Source organism: Cydia fagiglandana, chromosome 14, assembly GCF_963556715.1.
Source record: "Cydia fagiglandana chromosome 14, ilCydFagi1.1, whole genome shotgun sequence".
In the NCBI taxonomy this organism is placed as follows: Eukaryota; Metazoa; Arthropoda; class Insecta; order Lepidoptera; family Tortricidae; genus Cydia; species Cydia fagiglandana.
In genome coordinates this window covers 11,329,748-11,342,184 of record NC_085945.1, presented here as the reverse complement: position 1 = coordinate 11,342,184, position 12,437 = coordinate 11,329,748, and the positions used below count along the sequence as shown (strand labels likewise).

At 38.2% G+C, this 12,437-nt stretch overlaps 1 protein-coding gene across 1 annotated transcript in view; it reads left to right on the top strand.

Moving 5' to 3' along the window:
• LOC134670780 (head-specific guanylate cyclase) overlaps nucleotides 1-12,437 on the top strand; it is a 113,421-nt gene that overhangs the window by 26,832 nt on the left and 74,152 nt on the right. The window lies entirely within an intron of this gene.

The window sequence follows — 12,437 nt, the reverse complement described above, 5'->3', positions numbered from 1 at the left end:
GTTGTGGACGCAAGAGCTAAATACGGGTCGTCCACATGAATAGCCTCAGTGTAACATAATCGTCCAAACCGTGCATTTAAGTTTCGCTTTCAAATTTATTTTATTAAGATTAGATAATACAGAAGGCATTCTATTAAGTACCTGCAGTAACGCGATAAACACGGTGTTTTTGTGACTATGGCACGTGGTAAGAAACTTACAAGTTTAGAAATTGAAAAGGTGAATTTTTATTTAACTCAAAAAATATCCCATCGTGAGATACCTAAAAAAATAGATCGCAGCCCTAAAGTTATTAATAATTATGTTAAAAATAAGGAAAATTACGGCCACCAGTATAAAGGACGCACAAAATTTGCCACTACGGATCGAGAACGTGGACTTATTTTACGCTCTGCTTCAAATTCCACCAAGACCGCCAGGCAGATAGCTAGTGGAATAAATACTAGAGCATCTCTCTCTACAGTTCGACGGATTATTAGAACATCATCCCACCTCAAACGAAAAAAATCATGAGTAAACCTCCTTTGCGCGAACAACATGTGGCGGGTCGATTGTCTTTTGCTAAAAAGTACATGTCCTAGAAAACCGAGTGGCGAAATGTGATTTTTAGTGATGCAAAAAGTTTAATCTAGATGGTCCAGATGGATTTAAATATTATTTTCATGACCTAAGGAAAGAACCGAAAGTACTATCACGTCATCACTCAACTCTCGGAACGGTGATGGTTTGGGGAGCAATTTCTTACTATGGTACTGTTGATTTAATTGTGGTAGACGAAAGACTAAATGCTGAAAAGTATTTAAATTCATTAAAAGAAACATAAAGTAAGATCAGGAAAGTAATGGGTAGAAAAAATGTTTTTTCAGCATGATAATGCTCCCATACACACGTCAGCCATAGTTACAAAGTGGTTTGAAGAAAACCAGATTGAAGTTCTAGATTGGCCATCCTTGTTCCCTGGTCTGAACATCACGGAAAATGCCTGGGGTTGGCTGTCTCGGCAAGTTTATTACAACGGAAGACCGTTTAGTAATAAAGAAGAACTGATTCAAGCTATTTACACTGTTTGGGATTCTCTGGACGTTAATTACACACATTCTTTATATGAATCATTACCTAATCGTATTTTCGAATTAATAAGGTCTAATGGAAGTAGGGATTGCAATCCGGTCCGGCGGATCCGGTAATCCGGCCGGATCCGGCACATTTTTCATGATACCGGATCCGGCAAAATTCACCGGATCCGGTCCCGGATCCGGTAAAGTGAATCAAAGCGCTAAAATGTAAAATAACAGCTTAAAACACTGCTAAAATTTAAAAGTTCTCGCCAGTGTTCGAATTTTCTCGCTCGCAAACAGCAACACAACAACTTGTTTGTTAGTTGACGCCAGTCTTCTAGCCGACGAAATATGTGTCGTGAGATTTCTGTGCACCGTAAGTACTGGATTGGTTTATATTCAATTTATTGTGTTGTTACATTGTAATTTAATGTACATGTTCTTTCGTTTTATTTTGTACAAACCATTTTAGCCCACTTATAATAAGTGTTACCTGCATTTAAAATATAATGAATAAATATTTATAAAATTAAATAGAGAAATATATGTTGACTTTTGACGACCGGTCTGACCTAGCCAGTGGGTAGTGATCCTGCCTGTGGAGCCGCGATCCTGGGTTTTCGAATGCCGGTAAGGACAATTATTTGTGTGATGAGCACAGATATTTGTTCCTGAGTCATGGTTGCTTTCTATGTATTTAATTTTAAGTATTTGTATATTATATTATATCGTTGTCTGAGTACCAACAATACAAGCTTTCTTGAGCTTACCGTGGGGCTTAGTCAATTTGTGTAAAAATGTCCTATAATATTTATTATTCTCTTTATTTATTTTTCTTCTTAAGTTAGGTTAATTATAATATGAATATAAAAGTAAAATATAAAAACACTTACAAAACAATAAAAAAAAGTTATAAACACATTATAAAAAACCTAACCTAGGGTGCCGCCGGCAGCGGGGCAGGATATTTATTTATTATTATTATTTATGTTATTTTGTTCTCTTTATTTATTTTTCTTTTTTTTATTTTGTTATTATTGTGCTACTAAATGTACTTGTACAGGTATACACGTTTATTGATTTTGTTTGCTAAAACTAAAATGGTTGAATTGAGAGCACCTTTTTGTTGGAAATGTGGGTTGGGCTATAGATATTTTAAGAGAAAAAGAAGATTTTATTTGTGGTTAAGTAATGAAAACGTTGATTTTTGAAACTTAAAACAGCCGTCATCGAATTAAACTGTTGTGAGACATACTAACATTGAATAATTTACGGTTTAGACTCACTTGTTTTTAGTCACTCGCGTGACATGTTTCGGAGAGCCTAGGTCTCCTGTTAAGACACCCGTTTTATTAATCCATTAAAAAATATCCTTAACTTCGCATATAACGCTAAAAACATGATAAAATACGTGACTTGATGATTTTTTTATCCGCAATACCAATCCGGCCGGATCCGGCCGGATCCGCCGGATTGAGGCCAAAATCCGGCCGGATCCGGCCGGATTCAAAACCAGTCCGGATTGCAATCCCTAAATGGAAGGTATACAAAATATTAAACGAAAGAGTTTTAATAACTAAACAGTATCTTTTAGCATGTGAGGCTATTCAAGTGGAAGGGCCAATTATTTGTTTGACATTATTTCTTAAAACTTTGATTAGATTACAATACATTTTTGATTTACTATTACTAGGCTTCTTGTTTTATTCCATATTTAATGTTTAATGTATATCTCCTTTTTATATTACTATGAGAAATATTAATTTTTGTGAGTGAGGCTATTCAAGTGGCTGGCACTGTATATAAATACTTATATACATAGAAAACATCCATAACTCAGTAACAAATATTTGTGATGAACACACAAATAAATGCCCTTACCAGGTTTCGAACCCGGAACCTCCTGCTTCGTAGGCAGGGTCCTGACGCGCTTCCTCTCCGACGTAGACGGCAGGGTCGAGGGCGAAGAGCGCATGCTCGCCTCGAGCCCCAGTAGGGCCAGCGGGTACCGAACCCGCATTGCACGGCCCCATACACGTCTTCGGAAAAGGGGGGGATTAAGCGTTTCTGATCCTCCCCCATTGTGAGGGGGCCGTGGCTGCCGGAGGGCGCCGTGGTGGAATGTCATCCTAGTCGATCCCAGTGCGCCCTCACGAACGGCAGAGAGGGTGAAAAGCCGGAGTGGGTTTAGTGGGTAGGGCCAAATTCTCCCCCTCTCTTGCCAGGAGAGGGGAAAGGAGCGGCGAGTCCCACACACCGTGCATAAACGCATTCCCACTCCGTCAAAAAAAAAGGGTCACTACCGACTAGGCTAGGAGGCCGTTAAAATACTTAAGAAAAAATGGAAAATAAAAATGGCTCTAAATTTGGTCCCCTGGGCAAGGTGAGGATCACGCAGGCGGCACCGCTACGCAAGATTGTGTTAGTCAGTCATAAAACGTCTTTTCCTGCCATAATCATAATATTCTCAAGGCATTTATTTAAAAGCTATGATTCCCGTACAATAAATTCTCGTGTAACTGGGATACAATTTTGTTTACCGGGAGATATTATAACATCAAAGGCGATTCGATTGCTTATTGGCTTCCGAGGTGTTAAGGATATCGAACAACATTTATTATATTTTTCCGCGTGTAACGATAATCGTAGGTTCCAGGCCAGAATCTCGATTTCCTTTAATGGTTCATCTACACGATGGGCCATCGCTGGCTACTCCAAGGGACGCAGCCATGCGGTAGAATGAGATAGCAATATCACTAGCTCCCTCTAACGCTAACGCATTAATGCTTCCCTTGGAGTGGCCGGCGTTGGCCCATCGTGTAGAGGAGCCATAAGATTTAAGTTGAAATGGCGAAACGAATGTGTATGTGTGTGTACGTATGTAGCCATTATACAATTTTAATTACATTTTAATTTGTTTCTTTTGACTCATTTACATTTTGAGAGGTTTGTATTACTGTTTGTTATGTGTTTAGTAAATATGATGACAATGGAATTGGAGGTCGAAGTATTTAGCAGATGGCGCCAGCATAGCTTGCCCGATTAATCCCTATATAGAATTGTGTCCAATTTTTGTTTTTATAATGCCCTGGATACCAGCTTTTTAAGCCAAATCTCATAGAAAAAGGGCAAGCTATGATGGCGCCGTCTATGCAAGCCATTGACAGTTGCCTACCCCATTTTACCCCCTTTTTATTCGATATAGGTAAACGCTGCTAGACAGATCGTCAAACGATACCTAAGGTGACCAAATCAAGATAGAAATTTCATGATTTTGCGAAATTTACGATCATTCCCCAACATTTATGTAGGTCTTGTAGGTATGTATGTTTTGTGGCATATATACTACAAAGGGCTATAAAGTCAGCTGAGATAACTGCGCCCAAGTGAGCGGCTAGGACAAATAAGAGATTAAAAGCACTTTCACCGACTGTTCTTTTCTTTTCTATACTGGGAAAAGTGCGAATTTTATCTGTGCTCAATTTAATTTGTTTAATTACTTAGGTACTTGTTCTTCGCCTAGTCTGTGCATTTTCCTATCTTTATGCTGCTGCTCTCAGTGCTATTTGCAAGACTTTGAGATGTTAATATCCTGCCTGGACATAGTTGGTAATTATGCGAGATCGGGAAACTACTACGCTAATACCACAGTGAATACTAAGTACCTACCCAGTATGTATTTATAATTAGTAGAAAAGAATAAGTAGATATATCGAAATAAATATATCTACAGTGTGGAAAAATAAGTCGGGCCCTGGAGGGAAACTGCCTTAAATCCTTAAGTTGGCTCATTTTACTTAAAGGAGACATTCCTTTATTTTAAAAAGAAACAAAACTGCATTCATTGATTTTCCGAATTATACGAGTATATCCATTATACCAATACGTCGGAAAGGGACAAACGATTATTATCGGCTTGTTAACTTTAGTAGACGTTTATGAATAAGGGGTATGGCTTTTAATCATATCTTATTATCAGTTCTTTTTAGGGTTCCTTACCTCAAAAGGAACAAACGGAACCCTTATAGGATCACTCGTGCGTATGTCTGTCTGTCCGTCTGTCACAGCCTATTTCCTCGGAAACTACTAGACCAATTAAGTTAAAATTTGGTACGCATATGTAAATTAGTGACCCAAAGATGGACGTATTTTTTAAAATTTTAATATACATAGGTTCGAAGTTATTTAAGAAAATAACCAAAAAATGACCATTCCCCCCCTTTATCTCCGAAACTACTGGGTCTAAAATTTTGAAAAAAATCTATCTATCTATACATATAATAAAGCTGAAGACGGTCGAAAGTCTGTACATGGAAGATATTTAAAAAAAAATTGGCTGGGGATACTTAGAATCGATAACAGAACACGTTCCAACAGTTTTTAGAATTTTTGTCTGTTTATCTGTTTATCTGTTTGTCTGTTTATCTGTTTGTCTGTTTATTTGAACGCGCATCACGTGAAAACGGCTGAACGGATTTTGATGAAAACTTTACTAATCTGTCGAGAAAATTCCTGGCCAGGTTATAGGCTATAAAAATTCAACCCCTAAAAGGGGGGGTAGCCACAACACTAGATTGACTTAAGTTTGCCCCTGAATCTTATGGCGCTACTTAGGAAAGAGGGGCAAACTCTTTTCAGCTATTGCTCAATAGTTGTGCTACACCTATTGAGTATCCTGGTAAACTAACAGATGGCGCTGAATTTAATACGTTGTGACATGAATAAGCCACCGAGGAAAGATTTTGCCAAATTAACTCTAAGTTTAGAAAGGGGGTACGGATATATCAACAAAAATAATTGAATAATTATGTTGATTTAATAAATTAATAATACAATAAAATTAAACGACAGTAAATTAATTGCCCCTCATTGCACAGTGCCATCTTTTGGGGAACTGAGTAAACATTAAGTAATCAAGAAAACTAAAAATGAGTTTAAATAGTTACGTAGAGGTAAAATAAACACACATATAAACACGCGTATAATTGCATAGTTATTTAAAATTATTAATTTTCTCCATCATGAATTATACCTAATCGTAATTATGTCGCACCCATATCAAATCTATATTCATACGTATCGCCTACTTTAAGCACTTAATAATAATGACCACGAAGGTGGGTACTTTAAAAAAAAACATTGATCTCTGTCATTTGCAGTGCCGGATTAACCCTTTTAAGCAAAATAAGCACTTGCTTTGGACACCAAAACCGTAGGCAAAAAAAAGCGCAGGCTGCATCAGCACTGCAGTCGTCGTGGAGTAGGTACCTGCATAAAACTTTTATACGTGTACATACAAGTACCCATCTAAACGAAGGGCCGTAGGGATTAAGTAAGAGAGTGAGGGTACGTAAGAACATCTCCAACGTAGGCTTTCGATTTGACCTTACGCGGAGGCCCTTAAAGTAATGGAAAAAAATCTTGCTTTCGGGCTTGCGGCCACCCGATTTTTTCAACATTAGGTTACCGATTTGCACGCCAGATTTGTCGGCCAAGCCGAGTTGCTTCTTAGCCGCGATCCTGAGACCTAACTGTCAAAGTGTTATAAGGGGCCCCGTGAAAACTAAAAGCATCCTATGAAGTAGCGCTTTCGAGTGAAGCCAAAGAGCGAGCAGTAGAAGAGTCGTGATTACATGCATAGATTCGATTTCAAGCCACTCTTTTGCAGTTCGGCGTAAGGTCTTACGCGAGGTCTTCTGCCTTATGGCAAAGTTGATCTTCTGCCTTAATTACACTTGGGCGTGGATCCAAATCCAAGCTTTCCTCTTTCGCAGCTGGGCCTTCTGCCTTGCTCACACTTCGCCAATTCAATTCACTTGGTCAATTCCAAGCTCTGCTTTCTTGCATCTTTTCTGTATGAAAACAACCTCGCTGAGACCCTTAAATATCGAGCCCTATGCGAAGCTAGGCTGATAGAAAACTGTCCCGTCCCTTCTCTGCATGAAATCCTGGATTCGTGCCTGGTTGGGACTAAAAGTAAAAAAGAATGTACAACTGTCTATCAAATTGCGTTTTTTATATCGATAAATTTTCGCGTTTACAATAACATTACAAGATATGATAAAACTGACATTCAGGTGGCGACTGCAGCAGCATTACTCTGTTAAACGGTACTGCCGTAGCACTGTAGATTTTCGTGATGAAATGATGTGACTGATTTCCATACTAAAAGTTAAAATGTACATTCAGGCCTTTAGCATCTTGACAGCTGCTCGAAGCGAGCGCGAAAGATGCAATCTGATGCAAAATTTTCGCGCTCGCTTCGCTCGCGTTTTCAATAACTTTCTAAGATGTGGCGACTGCAGCAGCACTACTCTGTTGCAACGTTACTGCTGCAGCACTGTCGATTTTCGTGATAAAATTTAATTATGTGACTGATTCCCATATTAAAAGTAAAAATGTACAACTATCTATTAAATTGCGTCTTTATATCGAAAAATTTTCGCGCTCGGTTCGCTCGCGTTTTCAATCACTTTCTAATGTATGGCGACTACAGCAGCATTACTCTGTTGCAACGTTACTACTGTAGCACTGTCGATTTTCGTAATAAAATGATGTGACCGATTTCCATACTAAAAGTAAAAATGTACAACTGTCTGTCAAATTGCGTTTTCATATCGAACAATTTTCGCGCTCGCTTCGCTCGCGTTTTCAATATCTTTCTGATGTATGGCAACTGCAGCAGCATTACTCTGTTGCAACGTTACTGCTGCAGCACTGTCAATTTTCGAGATAAAATGATGTGACCGATTTCCATACTAAAAGTAAAAATTTACAACTATATATCTATCAAATTGCGTTTTTATATCGAAAAATTTTCGCGCTCGCTTCTTTCGCGTTTTCAATGACTTTATAATTATGGCGACTGCGGCAGCATTACTCTGTTGCAACGTTACTGCTGTAGTACTGTTGATTTTCGTGATAAAATGATGTGACTGATTTCCATACTAAAAGTAAAAATGTACAAATGTCTATCAAATTGCGATTTTATATCGAAAAATGTTTTATATCGATTTTGGATTGTAGTTTTATTTAGTGGTACCTAATTGTAAAATATTGTATCTCTAGCATATCCATCTGTCAACTTTACTTGAAGTTCCGCCTCCAGGGGAGAGGGAGAGAAATTAGGATTAGAAATTAGCCGCTTACTGACACAGATCGAATTCCACGTGGGCGGAGCCGCGGGCACAGCTAGTACACAATATAAGTAGTTCTTTACCTATAGATAACAAGAAAACCTATTATAAATGTCCAGTCAAGCGTGAGTCGGACTTATGTGCGGAACCCTAGAAACGCGAGTCCGACTCGCACTTGGCCGGTTTTTTATACGGTTTTATAGTTATTGGCCACCACATGGTAATTGGCCACTCCTAACAAATTAGAGAGAAACATGCCAATAGAAGTCTTACTCGTATTGTTAATTATTATGTAGTGGTGAATAACTATAGAGGTCACCCCACTTATAGTTTTTTCTTAACACAAATTCACATATTTTACAATGTAGGTATTTTCTTTTCAATTCTCAATCTGTTTTAAAGACCCATCTTGTAAACATTTCTATTGGCGGCCAGCAAACAATAACAGCTCGTCCATTAGACACCCGACACCCGCGAAATCGTTCCATTTACCGAACCGCGTCATTTCACTTAAGGTGTCCGTTACGTTTCGGCTATTTAACGTTTCGTTTTGGGCGTAATACGTTATATAAACACTTATTTAATCACATAGATATTTAAAGACCGCAGACGGACAAAAATCGTCACTCTATGGAAAGGCCCTCCAGGCAAGCGACGCAGTGGAAACCACAATCACGCTGGGACGAGGACATAAAAATAGCTGGATCAAACTGGCACCAAACAGTAGACCGACCAAAATGACAAACTTTGGAAGAGGCGCGGCGTATGGTTTTATCCACGTAATAAAATAACTGTCACTTTTGTTGGTTTTTTTAGCATTAGAACAAAGGTAAGCGATCTTGACATGTATTTTAATTGAAAAACACTTCAAAAATCAGTAACTATTACTTATGAAAGCAGAAGTATATAAATGTGACGTTCCGTGGCAAAAGATACCTTATGGCGGCCGGCGCTTACGTCGGATAGCGCCGCAATAATTTTGGAACGACGTTAATAATAGAGTAAGCGCCAACCGTCATAAGGTACCTTTATTCCGTGGGACGTCACAAATGATCGTATTAGATTCAAAGATGTTTGATGACTTATTTTTAAAATGTGTTTCAATTAAAAGACACATCAAGATTACTTACCTTATTTCTTATGCTAAAAAACGAAGTATAGACAAGAACGATCATCATCCGTACAGCATTGATTTTCATATTCATTTTTCGGAGCAGATTCCAGACGTGGCAAAACTTGATGTATCGAGCGAAAAGTATGTAGTCACAAAACTAAAGCAGACAGTGTCATGTTTCAAGTTATTTTAATTTCCACGTCGGTGAGCGTGATCAATATTGAGGATGACAGTGCAAAGTGTCGCGTGTAAGGCTTCTCTGACCTTCGCTTAAGCTTATGTGACGTAAGGCTTTGGTCTTTTCGACATATCGCTCGAGGCATTTACTGAGACAGTGGAGTTTATATTAAAAAAAATAAGACGCAACGTGCAAGACGGTAGTTAAAAATACTTTTAAATATATTTTTTCGTAAAAAAAATAGATGATAAACCTTAAAAAACATACATCAGTATCAAATATCCTTAATCTCTCTATTCACAATGCTTCTTATACATTACATAGGTATATGGTAAAATACTTATTACAGGCATTATAGGATAATACAGTCTGTGCGGAAAGAGAAGAATTGTGAAATAATACCTACATTCTACGACTATTCTCTTTCCGCACATACCCTATATAGCGTTTAGAAAAGTACGTTCAATAAAACTATCTGTCAAGTCCAGAATATTTTGAAGTACGTGATACACGATCTTGACAATACTTACGGCCCGATTCGGATTTTGAAATAGACATCTATTAGATATCTATTAGAAATTTGACATTTGCGTGATTCTGGAGATGCTCTTGAACGATTTCCACAGGATATGACTTAGAGATCCAATTCACATCTAATAGATATCTTACTTTATTCTAACGTAAAAGTGACATTGGTTGCCCGAATTGCGCTGCAAAAGAGAACTAGTTGATATCTAAACTATAACGTATCTAGAATGGATTTAGTACGTGTCGTCTCTTGTGAATATCTTGAAGTTCGAATATGGCAGTTAATCGTCGTATTATTGCTAAACAATTAAACATTGTTTTATAGGAATCTACTCTAATAAAGTTTCAAAGTTAAGGGAGAACTTAGATCATCTTAAGGAAGTTGATAGAAAACCATCCACGATTCGTAAATCAATACCGTGATAGATTACCCCGACATTAATCAATCAGTCTGTCCGTTGTTCACACGCCATCTCATCAATCACATTTCATAAATTATACATCAATTGAGACAGATCCACGTTAAAACATTAGTGTAGTGTCGTTTACAGGTGGATTAAATAGTAATTCTGGCCATTTTTGATAACATGCCAAGGAATGGAATTCCCTGCCGGCGTCTATATTTCCGTGTTCTTATAACCCGGCAACCTTCAAATCAAGAGTGAACAGGCACCTTCTGGGCGAGCTCGCTCCATCGTAGGCCACGTCTACGCCTCGGCTAGTCTGTGGCCATGAGTAAGCCCATTCATAATAAAAAAAAAAAAAAACATTAACAACTTTGAGAACAAATCAGAGCGCCTACCGTGAACCAGGTTCGACGTGTTTTTTCCTATCATACTTACGTACGAATTTACAAGTGCGACAGAGAGTCAACACGTCGAACGTGGTGACCGGAGTCAGTACTCCAATGACTATTGCAGGTGACCAGTTTATAACTGGCACGAAATTCAAATCAAATGTATACCTATGTGGGTATGGTATGAATTGATATATGTATTCCCAGATTTGAATAAATCAGTCTTTTTCTCGAACTTGTGTTTGACTTGCGTGTCCCAATGCATAACATAGCACAGTCGGTAGGATCCGAACCTACGTTCCCAACTTTACATCGGTTTTCTCTCCCACTTGTTTATCACAGAGCATGGAATGAACAAGTTTAAAACTATTAATAAATTCTTTTAAGTATTATTAAAAAATTACTTCACATAGACAAATAAAGATCTTGTTTTCTCGGACATGATACAATTTTTTGACAAAAATTGTCATGAATATTGTTATGAACGATGTTAGTCTAGGGATCAGCAGTAAACAATGGATTCCATGATTGATGAACGTAATGGTAGTAAGAAATGAATATTAATCGGTGAATTTAATGGCGCCACTAACTAATGAATAACGACCAACATTTCCTAGTCTATCTAATTTCGCATTAATTATAACCACAGAATAAATAATAGTACTAGGTACAGAAGGCTCACTCTCTAACAAAACGCGTCTGTCACGATCAGCACAGATATGGCCGCTAGGTGGCGACAGCGCCACGCGCGGCTTATGGCAAACCCCAAAATTGGGGTCGAACGGATGTACTTTTAGCTACCTGTACCAAAGCGACGAAATCGCGGAGTGAGCCACGCCTGTAATGTTATAACCAACAAGGATTGAGATACAATCTAGGTTCCAATGAATTTAAGATAAATTTGACTATTCGGGTTGTTACCTACTGCTAGAGTTGACCAGGATAAGTCTGCAACGATTTTGATAGCACACGCATGTGTTATTTTAAACGTCAAACTTCTATGAAATTATGGTGTATTAATAACACTTGCACTGCGGTTTAGATAGCATACTAAATCGTTGCAGACTTTTCTTGGTCTAAGTATACTGCTATATTTGACTTACCGACAATTCTGATATTTTTCAGTAGACAAATCTTAAGCTTGTGAATCGCTAAGTGTAAGACCGCAGCCTAACATATTTGCGCTACACGTTCAACGTAACGACGTTTTCTGAAAATATATTGTCTATCTTTCTTCAAGTTTTCCTTGCGTGTCACGTAAAAGGATGCGTAAGTGACCTTTTTTTCTTAGGGTTCCGTAAAACGGGACCCTATTACTAAGACTTCACCTGTCCGCCTGTCTGTCACCAGGCTGTATCTCAAAAACCGTGAAAACTAGACAGTAGAAATGTTCACAGATGATGTATTACTGTTGCCGCTATAACAGCAAATACTTACTAAAAAGTACGGAACTCTCGGTGGGCGAGTCCGACTCGCACTTGTCCGGCTTTTCAGATTGTCTTCTGAGACGTCAACAATATTTCTACATCTAGTTGCCACGTAATTTTTGATATATAAATTACGCAAATTCGCGGTTGGCTCCAAGGAAAAAGTCACGGGCAAAATTAACGTCTCACATAAAAGCTAC